The sequence below is a fragment of the Arachis hypogaea genome, chromosome 6 (assembly GCF_003086295.3).
Source record: "Arachis hypogaea cultivar Tifrunner chromosome 6, arahy.Tifrunner.gnm2.J5K5, whole genome shotgun sequence".
In the NCBI taxonomy this organism is placed as follows: Eukaryota; Viridiplantae; Streptophyta; class Magnoliopsida; order Fabales; family Fabaceae; genus Arachis; species Arachis hypogaea.
This window is the reverse complement of record NC_092041.1, coordinates 16,237,726-16,249,861: the sequence shown is the minus strand read 5'-3', so window position 1 is coordinate 16,249,861 and position 12,136 is coordinate 16,237,726. Positions and strand designations below refer to the sequence as shown.

At 32.0% G+C, this 12,136-nt stretch overlaps 1 pseudogene; it reads right to left on the bottom strand.

The window, feature by feature from the left end:
• Positions 1 to 3,294: 3,294 nt before the first annotated feature.
• Positions 3,295 to 10,734, bottom strand: LOC112696223 (pre-mRNA-splicing factor ATP-dependent RNA helicase DEAH7-like; annotated as a pseudogene).
• Positions 10,735 to 12,136: the final 1,402 nt, after the last annotated feature.

Sequence of the window (12,136 nt, the reverse complement as noted above, 5' to 3'; positions counted from 1 at the left end):
TAAAACTGAGATTTCATATCACACATAATTTTAAATATAAATTTAATAATAAAAATAAAGTGATAGAATGATAAAAAAAAAAAAATATGAAAAGGACATATGCTTTAGGTAGTTTAAATGGAACATTGTGTGAAAATTATGGTGGAAGGATAGTAAACAATTAAATATGACTTGAAGATATTTTTCATAGAACTTTCTTTTATTTTGAAGTCAAATTTTTTTTAAATAAAATTGATAAAATAACTCATCGAAAATAAGATAAGTAATATTTTTATATTTTTTCAAAAATTCTGAATTAACTTTTTAAAAAATTAAAAATATTTTTTAAAAATAATACTAAACAACATAATATGAATTTTTATAATTTAAAAATAATAATTTTTGTTACTTTGCATATTTGAATATTTTTTTTTTTTAGGCTAAACCCTTAAATTCTATTCAAACTGAACAATAATCTACCGGTCCCAAATTCAGACCCCTTCTCTGTACTTAGACAGTTAAACTACGTTATTTTATATGAAATTAAAAGTAATGTTTCCATAACTTTGTTTTTAAAAATACGATCCTCTTCTCTTAGACACATTCATATGAACCGTATGCAGCAATTGCAACAGCTGGTGACTACTTGATAAATTTTCAGTTGATTGATTTATATCCTAATTTATGACTGACATTACCTTTATATATAAATATAAAAATACGTATGGAAGTTTTTGTCTATATATGTTAAGTAGCATTAAAACAAATTTTGACTCTTTTGTCTAAATTCAAGAGCATCTTAACTTCTTCCAAATTCCAATAGTGATTTACATATATTACATACGCATATTCATGAAATAATTATTATTAATAAGAAACTTTGTTATTTTTTGTTTTATTTTCCTTTTAGTTATTTGGTTTTTATTTTTTGGTCAAACTTTTCAACTATTTGTTATCTTGTTAACTTATAGGTGATGGGGGATGAGAGTTGCTAAGTAATCTTACAAACCCAAAATTTAAATCATTTTAATTGTTTTTATAATTTGTGTTTGGGCTTATTGGGAGTCACCCAAATAGGTTTATAATTTTTCTGGTAATGAAAAGAACAACCCAAATTCCTCTTTATTATCGTAAGCCAGTTTCATTATATTTAAGTCCTAAAATTTTTTTATAATTTGTATTTGGACTTATTGGGAATAACCCAAATAGGTTATATTTTTTCTGGTATTGAAAAGAACAGTCCAAATGCCTCTTTATTATCCGGAGCTAATTTTATTACATCTAAGTCCTAAGATTTTTTTATAACCCAACTTTATTTTTTGGTAAAACTCCTGTAACCCAATTAGATTAGGAAGGATTGGTATAAAAAACAAACTAGGTTTTGGGTCGGATTTCAAATAGTCCAATTATATTGTGTTTTTGTTACTTTGCAAATTTGAATATTTTTTCTCTTTAGGATAAATCCTTGAACCTTATTCAAATTCAACGGTCTACCGGCCTCAAATATAAATCCTTTTCTGTACTTAAACAGTTAAACTACGTTATTTCACAAGACCAAAAAAAAAAAAAAAAACTACGTTATTTCATATGAACTTGAAAGCAATATTTCTATGACTTCGTTTTTAAAAACGTGATTCTCTTCTCTTGTACAGATTCACATGAATTGCATGCAGCAATTGCAACAGCTGATGACTGACAAATTCTCAGTGAGTTGATTCATATCCTAATTCATGACTGATATCACCTCTATATATAAATATAGAAATATGTACAAAAGTTTTTGTCTCTAATATATATATATATATATATATATATATATATATATATATATATATTATAAGTAGCATTAAAGCAAACTTTAACTCTTTTGTCTAAATTCAAGAGCATTTTAACTTCTTCCAAATTTCAATAGTAGTTTACATATATTACATACAAATATTCATGAAATAATAAATTATTATTAATAAGAAGCTTTGTTATTTTTTATTTTATTTTTCTCCTAGCTATTTTTTTTTTTTTTTGGTCAAGCTTTTCAACTATTTGTTATCTTGTTAACTTATGGGTGATGTACGATGAAATTTGCTAAGTGACCTTACAAACTCTAAATTTGAATTATTTTAATTATTTTTATAATTTGTGTTTGGACTTATTGGAAGTCACCCAAATAAATTTATATTTTTTTGGTACTGAAAAGAACAACTCAAATACCTCTTTAGTTTTATTACATCTAAGTCTTAAGATTCTCCTATAACCCAATTTTATTTTGTTGGTAAAATTCTTATAACCTAATTACATTAGAAAGGATTGGTATAAAAAATAAACTAGATTTTGGGTCGGATTTCAAATAGCCCAATATATTATATATCATGCAGTTCGGTCATTGTTAAACCAAAAAGAATTAAAGAATTCTTTATTATTATTTAGTTAATTAAATAAATATTACCAACCAATTCAATCTTACATATAGATATATAGCTAATAATAAGATTCAAAATTCTTTATAATTATATTCTACTATATACGTCAACAAATAATAAAGCAAATTTTTGTAACATATTTTTGGTACAATACATGACTTTTATATTAATTTTTTTGTTACCACTACAATTTCTTACTAAATTTTTAATATAGTCCAAATATCTCATTTAGTTAATCACATAATTAACCTATAAAAAATGGGAGACTATCTTTTAAACAAAGAACGAGAACATAACCTACTAGTAACTCTATATTTCGTAAGACCACCGTAACAATAACACAGTGTTTGGTTCAAACGAAAATAAGGGGAAGGAAAATACAGGAAAAGAAAACGGATGGAAAATCAAGTTTTCTATTGTTTGGTTTATCAAAGAAAACGAAGAGGAAAAGAAAAAAGTGGAGTGAGGTCCACGAAAAAATTTTCTCTTCGGCTGGGAGATGAAAACTAACAAGAAAGAGAAAATAGTGATATAATTACAAATTTACCCTCTATTTAATAAAAAGATCAAAATATTTTATTTTATTTTTTTTACATTTGAAAATCATCTCTTGTACTCTTCTTAATTTTACAGTACTATCAAACTTCATTTTTTTTAAATATAATTTAAGAGATTAATAATATAATTTATGAATAATTATTTACTTGTAAAATTATTTACTTGTAAAATTAATATATTATAATTTATATATAATATAAATAAGGATATTAATGTAATTTTATTCTAACATAATTTTCTTTCTTCTCACTTTTCTTTCAATCCAAACAAAAGAAAATTTTCTCTCTATTTTCTTTCCATCTATTTTCTCTTAATCCAAACAACATACAAATAACTCTACTTTTCTTTCAATTTTCTTTCCTTTTATTTTCTTTCCTCTTATTTTCTTTCCTTCCATTTTCCTTCTTATATCCAAACAAAGCCTAAGTGAGATCAATAGCCACGTGTTACATTTTCAGAGTGACACACAAGGACATCATCACATGTTTGTTTTTGCCATCAGCATCATAGAAGTTTCCTATTTACAAATCAAGTTTCTTTGGTCTCAAATATGTGGAAGACCCCTTTTTCAAACCTGGCATGGAGACTTGCTGTTGCTGCTTAGCCAACTTTTCTTTCTCCTCCTGCTTCTGTTTTCTCTCAACCTCTGCTTGCATCTTCTTTAAATTCTCCATCTCCTCCTCCATGGCCGTCTTCTCTTGTTTCTGTTTCTTCTTATCAGACTCCTTAACAGAGAAAAACATGGGTCCAAGCTCAGCCAACCACTGGGGCTCCACGGCTGTAGCACATTGCATATACTCCTTCGTGGTTAGGATTAACTCGTGATAAACCACATACTCCGGAGTTGCACCCATGCCATAGAGTGCGCTACTGGGGTGTAGATGACACGGCATCCCAGTCCGGCAGTTGACATACTCTCCAACACCCTTTAATCTTGCTGCATTGTGGAAGTATGCTGAGCAAATTGCTTTTCTGACTATGTCTGTATCAGGCCAACAGGTGGTTAGAGAGATCTTCAGTGTCTTGACAATATCAAGCAGCTGGGATCTCACCTCTCTGGCCTTTCTTAGACCTTTAACATGCAAAAAATGATCATTACACCAGTCACCTCTGTAATCATGCTGTTTCCATTGCTGATAGACATTGTACAGGGTTAAGTGATCAGATTCTGGCACAAAAAATCTTTCGCGTGCAGCATCACTCTCCTCTGCTCGGTCCTTGGGTCTAAAGAAAACTGACGGTACTGAAAGCATGGAAACAATCGTCAGAACCTCCTTAAGGCACCCTAGCTGTTCACCCATCAAAAGCATCTTGGCAAGTGGAGGGTCCAGTGGAAACTCAACCATTTTCCAGCCAAGATCTGTTAAGGCACCCACATTGTTAAGGGCACCCAATACCCACAACTGGTACATAGAATTGAGAATATTATCTTGCGGAGGTGGGTCCATGAAATCAAAATCAAGTAAATTATCAACTTTAAGAGATTTCAGCAACAAGACCACAATGCCGAGGTTAGTCCTTTGAATCTCAGGGACAGGGCTGGGCAACATTTCATTTAGGTAAGCACTCTCTGTGTACAGTCGACAACATGTACCAGGCCCAGTTCTACCAGCTCGACCAGCACGCTGATCAGCAGCAGCACGGCTGACGGGGAAGACTTGGAGAGTGTCCATTCCCATCCTTGGGTTATACACCTTCATTTTACCATAACCTGTGTCTATGACATATAAGATACCATCCACAGTCAATGATGTCTCAGCGATGTTAGTGGCAACGATGCATTTTCGGGCTCCATCTTCAGCTCTCTGGAATATCTTAGCCTGCAAATCAGCAGGAAGCTGAGAGTATATGGGTAGAATCAAGAGTTTAGGGAATGCTTTCTTTGAAGAAGAGACCATCTGCTCCATTCTTTCTGCAAGGACGTAGCAAGCTGCCTCAATCTCATCTTGGCCAGTCATGAAGATAAGAATGTCACCTGGAGGACTAGTAATGTGAATCCTCATGGCCTGCTGCACTGCACCTTCAACATAATCTTCAACTGGAGTTTTACTCCATAATGTAGTCACAGGAAATGTTCTCCCAGGAATATGATAAATTGGCACACTGCAAGAATGCCCTAATTAGATCGTGAACCAACCAAAATGTGGAAAATGAGATATTAGACAAGATTGAGGAGCTGAAACTCACCTTGCGAAGAAATGTGAAAATTTCTGTGCATTCAGAGTTGCTGATGTGACAATCAACTTAAAATCACGACGCCGAGCTACAACTTTCTTCAATATTCCAAAAAGAACATCCGTGTTTAATGATCTTTCATGGGCTTCATCCATGACAATAACCCTGCAATAGTTTCAGATACTAACGTTATTTTTTTTGCAGAAACACCATAAATGTCATTGTTGAGGGTGAATTTTCTCAATATTTTCATACCGATACTTGTCTAGATCAGAGTCTTTGAGTGTTTCTCGTAGAAGAACCCCATCTGTCATGTACTGTAAAATTCAACCATTCAAGTTTAGAGTACATAGCAACAAAAGTTAATAATGTGTCCACATAACTAATGTATATGTTAGACTTGTGTATGCTCAAAGGATAAATACAATGAAAAGAAACCACAGTCAATAGCACAATAGTCACATCCTTTATAAAATAAGTGTTTACCTTTATAATGGTATTTGGCCCGGTCACATTCTCAAACCGTATAGCATAGCCAACCTTCTCACCCAGCTCTGTCTCCATCTCCTCACTGACTCTCTTGGCCACACTCATAGCTGCCACACGCCTGGGTTGGGTGCAACCTACTATACCTTTTATAGTGTAGCCATCCTCATGCAGATACTGTTCAGAAAACTCAAATGTCAAATTTCTGTCTTGATTGGACAAACATGATCATGTAAATAATTGAAAAGAAAAGAAAAGGACAATGCACCTATGTCAATTGGGTTGTCTTTCCTGAGCCAGTTTCTCCAACCACTACCACAATCTGATTTTCTCGAATTACCTACACAAGTGTATATCAACAAATTATTGCAACATATATGAACCACTGGCTCTATTTGCTTCTCACTTTCTTCACAAGTGAGAGGGCAAAACATTTTTGTGGGTACCACATTCAATTTTTTATATTAATCTCCCACTTTTTCTCTTAGCTGATTATGAGATACATATACAATAAAGAAAAAACCAACCTGTAATAGGTCATCTCGCACTGAAAAAATGGGCAGATATTGCCTTTGCTCTGCAACATTCTTTGACTTGGCAAAATCACTCACAGCCTCTTCCTTTTTCAAATGCTGTGAAAACTTAGCTTCTTCCTTAAAATTTATTTCACCCTCTTCACCCACTGTAGCAGTGTCTGCATCAATCTGCATTTGAAAGGATTTTAAAAAGGATAAGTCTTTATACACCAGTAAGAGAAAGCAAAGATCACAACTGTTCCAGAAGAATACCTGTTCTGCTGTCTTTTCAACACCTAAGATATCGCAAAGTTTTGAGCCTGCAAGCTCCCAAAACGTTGGCGAGACTTATTTGAACTCTGTTTCTCACATATTTCTCTGACCATAGTAGATCCTTTACCAGAAATTATAGCCATGTCAGATGTTGGATCTTTTATTGGCATAATTGGCTCTGCCTGCTTAGTAAAAACAACTCTGCCATCAAGGAATGGAGGTTTTGTATCTGCGAATGTTGGTAAAAAATAATCAGTTTAAAGAGGTGAATGCCATACAAACTGCATAAAACATCAATTAGCCAGATGAAGATTTACCATGCACCAGAAGAATAACTTTGCGTTCTTCCTCATCATCAAACTCAGTCTGAACCTCTGTACCTCTAACGGCTCCTGATCTCAGCAGTTGTCTGTCCTCCCATTGAGCATTATCAGCTGTGAGCTGAGACAATTTCTTGCTCTGAGCAAGGGACATCTTGGTCTCATCTCTTCTAGTCTGTTATTTGTTAACAACTCCTGATTACTTTAACAAGATAACTAAATGCAAGTTGCTAAAAACAATGCACAATCCATGCTGCATATATAAGATATATAACACGGTGTATAGAACATCTACATATGTGACATTTCAGTTTTAATATGTATCAGTGCTACTTATGACAAGGAACTATCTTTAATTTATCCAAGAAAAATTTGCAAGTAACAAGAAGCTCTGTGTGTATAACTGTTTGCAGCAAATATTAGTTTACATATAATTAGAATTCTTAATGTTTAGTTATTTACCAGTCTTTTGGCAAGCTCAGCCTCTTTTTTTTTGAAAGGTAGCCTCATCTCCAAGAAAAAGGGATGAGTTATCTCCTCCATCAAACATTGTGCTACCTTCCTCTCTATCATACCTACACAAAGATAATCTTAATCAGATTGATGTATTATACATCAAAAAGTGAAAGTTTGAAAATTACACAATATATGTTAAGGTTTAAAAGGTCATCTATAACTTCAACCCTATCACAAGGTCAAACTTTTATGATGTGTCAAAATCTCAAATTTTGGATCTCTTCAAAGAACTAAAATTTTAAACTAAATTTGACCGAGCACGTATTATAGAAGACAAGCATAGAAAAGGAATCAAATTATTTTCCAAGAACTTAACACCACACATGTCAAATACAAGGATTTAACACAACATCAAAACAGATACTTCTCAAAATGAAGTTTAATTAGCATAATTACCATGCCCGGTCAGCATCATATTCCATCTCTGCGCGCATGCTTTCAGTAATCTCATACTCGGACTTATCAGTCACTTCATCCTGAACACATGACAAGATGTACATGCATATTATTAGAAATAACCATAATGAAACCATGGAACCTTTCTAGACATTTTGTTTAGTGATCAGCTTAAAATCATCTATTTAAAGTATCTTAGATCAATTATCAACTAAAGAAGGGCAAAACAGATATTATTAAGCACAAGATATACCTCATACGAACTTGAAGCTCTCGAAGAAAAAGTAAGTTGATGGGACCTTCCACTATATCTAGAAGTAGAAGATTTGACTGAAGATCCAGAAGCACGAATTGGAATAGGAGATGGAGACACATGGTTCCATGGAGAAGAAGAATAAGGAGTATTGCCTCCTGACCATGGAGAAACCAATCGTGCATCAGGTGAGACACCAAGAAACATAGGGGATGGTGAAGGTTGATGATGTCTAGAACTAGAGACACTGTCCCTTCGAGGAGTATCCTCCCATTCCCATTGCTCATCATCCCAGTCAGGCCTGCCTGCAAATAAAACACTGGTAACTCTTAAATAATAATAATGATGATAATGATGATAATACTAAGAGCCAGATTTTACAAATGTGATGGGGATAACTTGCATATTATACTCTGGAAATGATATTTTCTTAAATTTCTGTTCGATATAATGATACAAAATTAAGAAAGCAGAAAGTTTTCTAGCATTTCAAATTTGGATTAATTTACTGCATGTCTGGCTCCAGTAATTGGATTAATACGGGAAATTACAAGAAGCAGAATAATAACATACCAGGTGTTCGCCTGGAACCCTCATATCTGCTTCGCTTTCTACCATATTCATGGTCATATCTACTACATGAATCCCTCTCAAAATAATGCTCACTTTTTCTGTTGTATTCATGGCCATACCTACTACGTGAATCCCTCTCAAAATAAGGCTCCTTACTTTCAAAATTGTCTACATGTTGCAGTCTTCTGCTACCACTTCTTGACTGATCTCTGTGATGCCTCCTCTCATTCCTATAATTCTCCCTTTCATATCCAGAAGGTGAAGCAGGGACCTTCAAAGTTGAAATATCATAACGAGACATGCAGCAAAACTTCAAAATATTAAATTTTAATTGAATAAGAATTGCTAACTGATGAAAGCAACAGTAAGAAGTGATATAATATTGAACAGTGAAAATGTAGGAACACTTATTTTGGACAGAAAAATATTGTATTGATTATTTATTGGAGAGATTAACAAAAGCAATCATTGGCATATTCAATAATGACTAAAAATATTCTTCGTGTCCTTCATAAAACAAATATAGACTCAAGGGTTAGTTTCACAAAAAATATACTAGGCACTAGGACAACATTATGACAAACTAAATATTTCTCCTAAAAGAGCAAAAGGAACGAGTCCCATGTGAATCACCATCATGATCTTCGGTCACAGAACTTTCTGCATGTACAAAGCCAGAGAACCATCTGAGATAATTGTTTTTATGCATACTAACAACCCATAGACATTCATATTTCATCTAAGACAGCTTGAAATAACCATTTTGCATAGATTAAACATGTTGAGTTTGAAAATTTTCCTTTATAATAACTGAATTAGCCTTTGTAAGTACAATAACACTTTTCACATGTTCCCTTTGCATTTCCAGAAAGCTTTATAAGGACCATTTTATCTATATCTCCCCCTTCAATAACTCCCATACTGACACCCCCCTCCCCTCCCCCCTTTTCTTTTCTTTTTTTCAATATTAAGCAAGACACAAAATCCCCTAAATAGTAGCAACTATCTTAATGGGTGTCAGGTGTGACACCTTCATAAACCCTCAATGAGTACCCATTACTAAAATAAAAGGTCCATCTTACTGCTACCAAAAGCATTCATTTGCATCAAATATGAATATAAGAACAAAACTTCCAAACACGTGACATGCGTTTGCAACTTCAAACACGGCACCATTAACACAACACAATAATATGAACTTCCAACATTAGTATGAGTTTTGAACAATATCTTTTTTCCTACACATTGTGTTGAAATAAATTATTTTATTAACACAGATTACCCATATTGAATTACCAAAAATATATTATAATGTGGAAGCGTACGTTTGCTCATAGAAATCAGAAATTAGTGGAAGGATTTGGATCTTGTAGCCAAAGCCTTTTGTATTTCTAGAACTGAATTGTAACTCTTATGATGAGAAAAGAACGACAAATGCGGCTTTGGTATGTTGGAGATGGAAACCTGAATGCACTATTTATATTTGAGCATGGCACCATTAAATCCTAAAGTCCAAATAAAATAGTATCTAAAGTCCAAAAGATAATATATCTAAAATCTAAAAGATAATTATCTAAAGAACAAAAGATAATACCTCATGTTATTCTCATTTAATTCCAAATAAAAAATAATAATGACTTATTTAATTTAATATTTAAAATAATAATAAAATCATCATTATATAAGTCATTTAATTTGAAATAGCATGTGATTACATGTATTGTCCACAAACAAATTAAAAAATTAAAATAATTTCCTAAGCTCTTTCACAACTGATAAAACCTACCAATAAATCCAAACGATAGCAAAACGAAGAGATATTGATTTAAAAAAATTATAACCTGCTTGTGATGATTCATTGGTTTATTTCCGGTATCTCGTATTAGGTCGTCTGTCTTTACTAGCAGTTCCACCAAGCCCGCTTTCATCCTCAATGACAGTAGACTCAGATTTTGCAGATGCTGCAATAGAAATGGACCTTGGTTTCGGGACCTCGAACACTCCATCATTTTGAGATCCTTGACGTTTTGCAATCGCAAGGGCATCTAGTCCTATTGAAATCATTCATTAATACCAAACAATTAATCTATGCTCAGTGGAACTAAATCAGAAACACACCTAATTCAAAATGCATAAGAAACTACAATACCTAAACGAGATTTTCTTTCTTGAGGCACGTACACCACTCTGTCCTTGCCAGGAACATAAAGTTCACCACCAGTGGACTTCTCCGGTACCATGGTCTCCGAATTTCAATAGTGGTTGGTAAGTATTTGGATCTTCTAAATTTTAAATTTATATTTTAAAGGGTAAAGTGATATTTTATTTTTTAATGGTTTTTCTTTTATATTTATTATTGGTTCCACCTATAAAATAAATGGTGAGAAATCACATTTTACTCTCTAAAGTAAAATTCAAACTTTATATAATTTCTCTTATATTTATTGTTGGTTCCACCTATAAAATAAATGGTAAGAAATCACATTTTACTCTCTAAAATGAAATTCAAACTTTACATAATCTAAATCCGTTAGTAAATGCTATGGTGCCTTTGAGATAGTGACTAGCTTACAGTAATTTTGGTGTTTTGTAACCATCAATTGGTCATCCATAGTGTTTTTAATTGTGTAAGATTATATCTAATAGTATCTAATGGTGGGAGATCTATCATTTTTGTTTTGATGGTTAAACACTGATTAAAAAATACAAAAATTACTGTCCCCTAGACTTTTCCAAAATCAAATAGATAATATTTAATAAATTTTAAATATTTTACTTTTATTTTAAATATTTTATTTTTACCTTTAAAAATAAGTTAAGCAATTTAAATACGATAGTAAAAGACACCATAAAACTCACCTTACATATATTACTTGCACATATTCATGAAATAATAAATTATTAATAATAAGAAGCATTGATACTTTTTGTTTTATTTTCCTTCTAGTTATTTTGTTTTTTTTGAATATTTTAATTGTTTTTATAATTTGTGTTTGGGTTTATTGGGAGTCACCTAAGTAGGTTATATTTTTTCTGGTATTGAAAAGAACCGCCCAAATGTCTCTTTATTATCCTGAGCCAGTTTTATTACATCTAAGTCCTAAGATTTTTTTATAACCCAATTTTGTTTTTTGGTAAAACTCCTGTAACCCAATTATATTAGAAAGGATTGGTATAAAAAACAAATTAGGTTTTGCGTCAGATTTCAAATAGTCCAATTACATTATATTTTTGTTATTTTGCAAATTTGAATATTTTTTCTTTTAGTCTAAACCCTTAAACCTTATTTAAATTCAATAGTCTACCAACCTTAAATACAGATTAAACTACATTATTTCATATGAACTTGAAAACAATGTTTCCATGATTTCATTCTTAAAAATACAATTCTCTTCTCTTGGACACATTCACATGAACTACATGCAACAATTGCAATAGCTGGTAATTGGCAAATTCTCAGTTGGTTGATTCATATCCTATTTTATAACTGACATCACCTTTATATATAAATATAGAAATATATATAAATATAGAAATATTTAGGGAAGTTTTTGTATATATATATATATATATATATATATATATATATATATATATATATTAAGTAGCATTAAAGCAAGTTTTGATTCTTTTATCTAAATTCAAGAACATCTTAACTTCTTTCAAATTCCAATA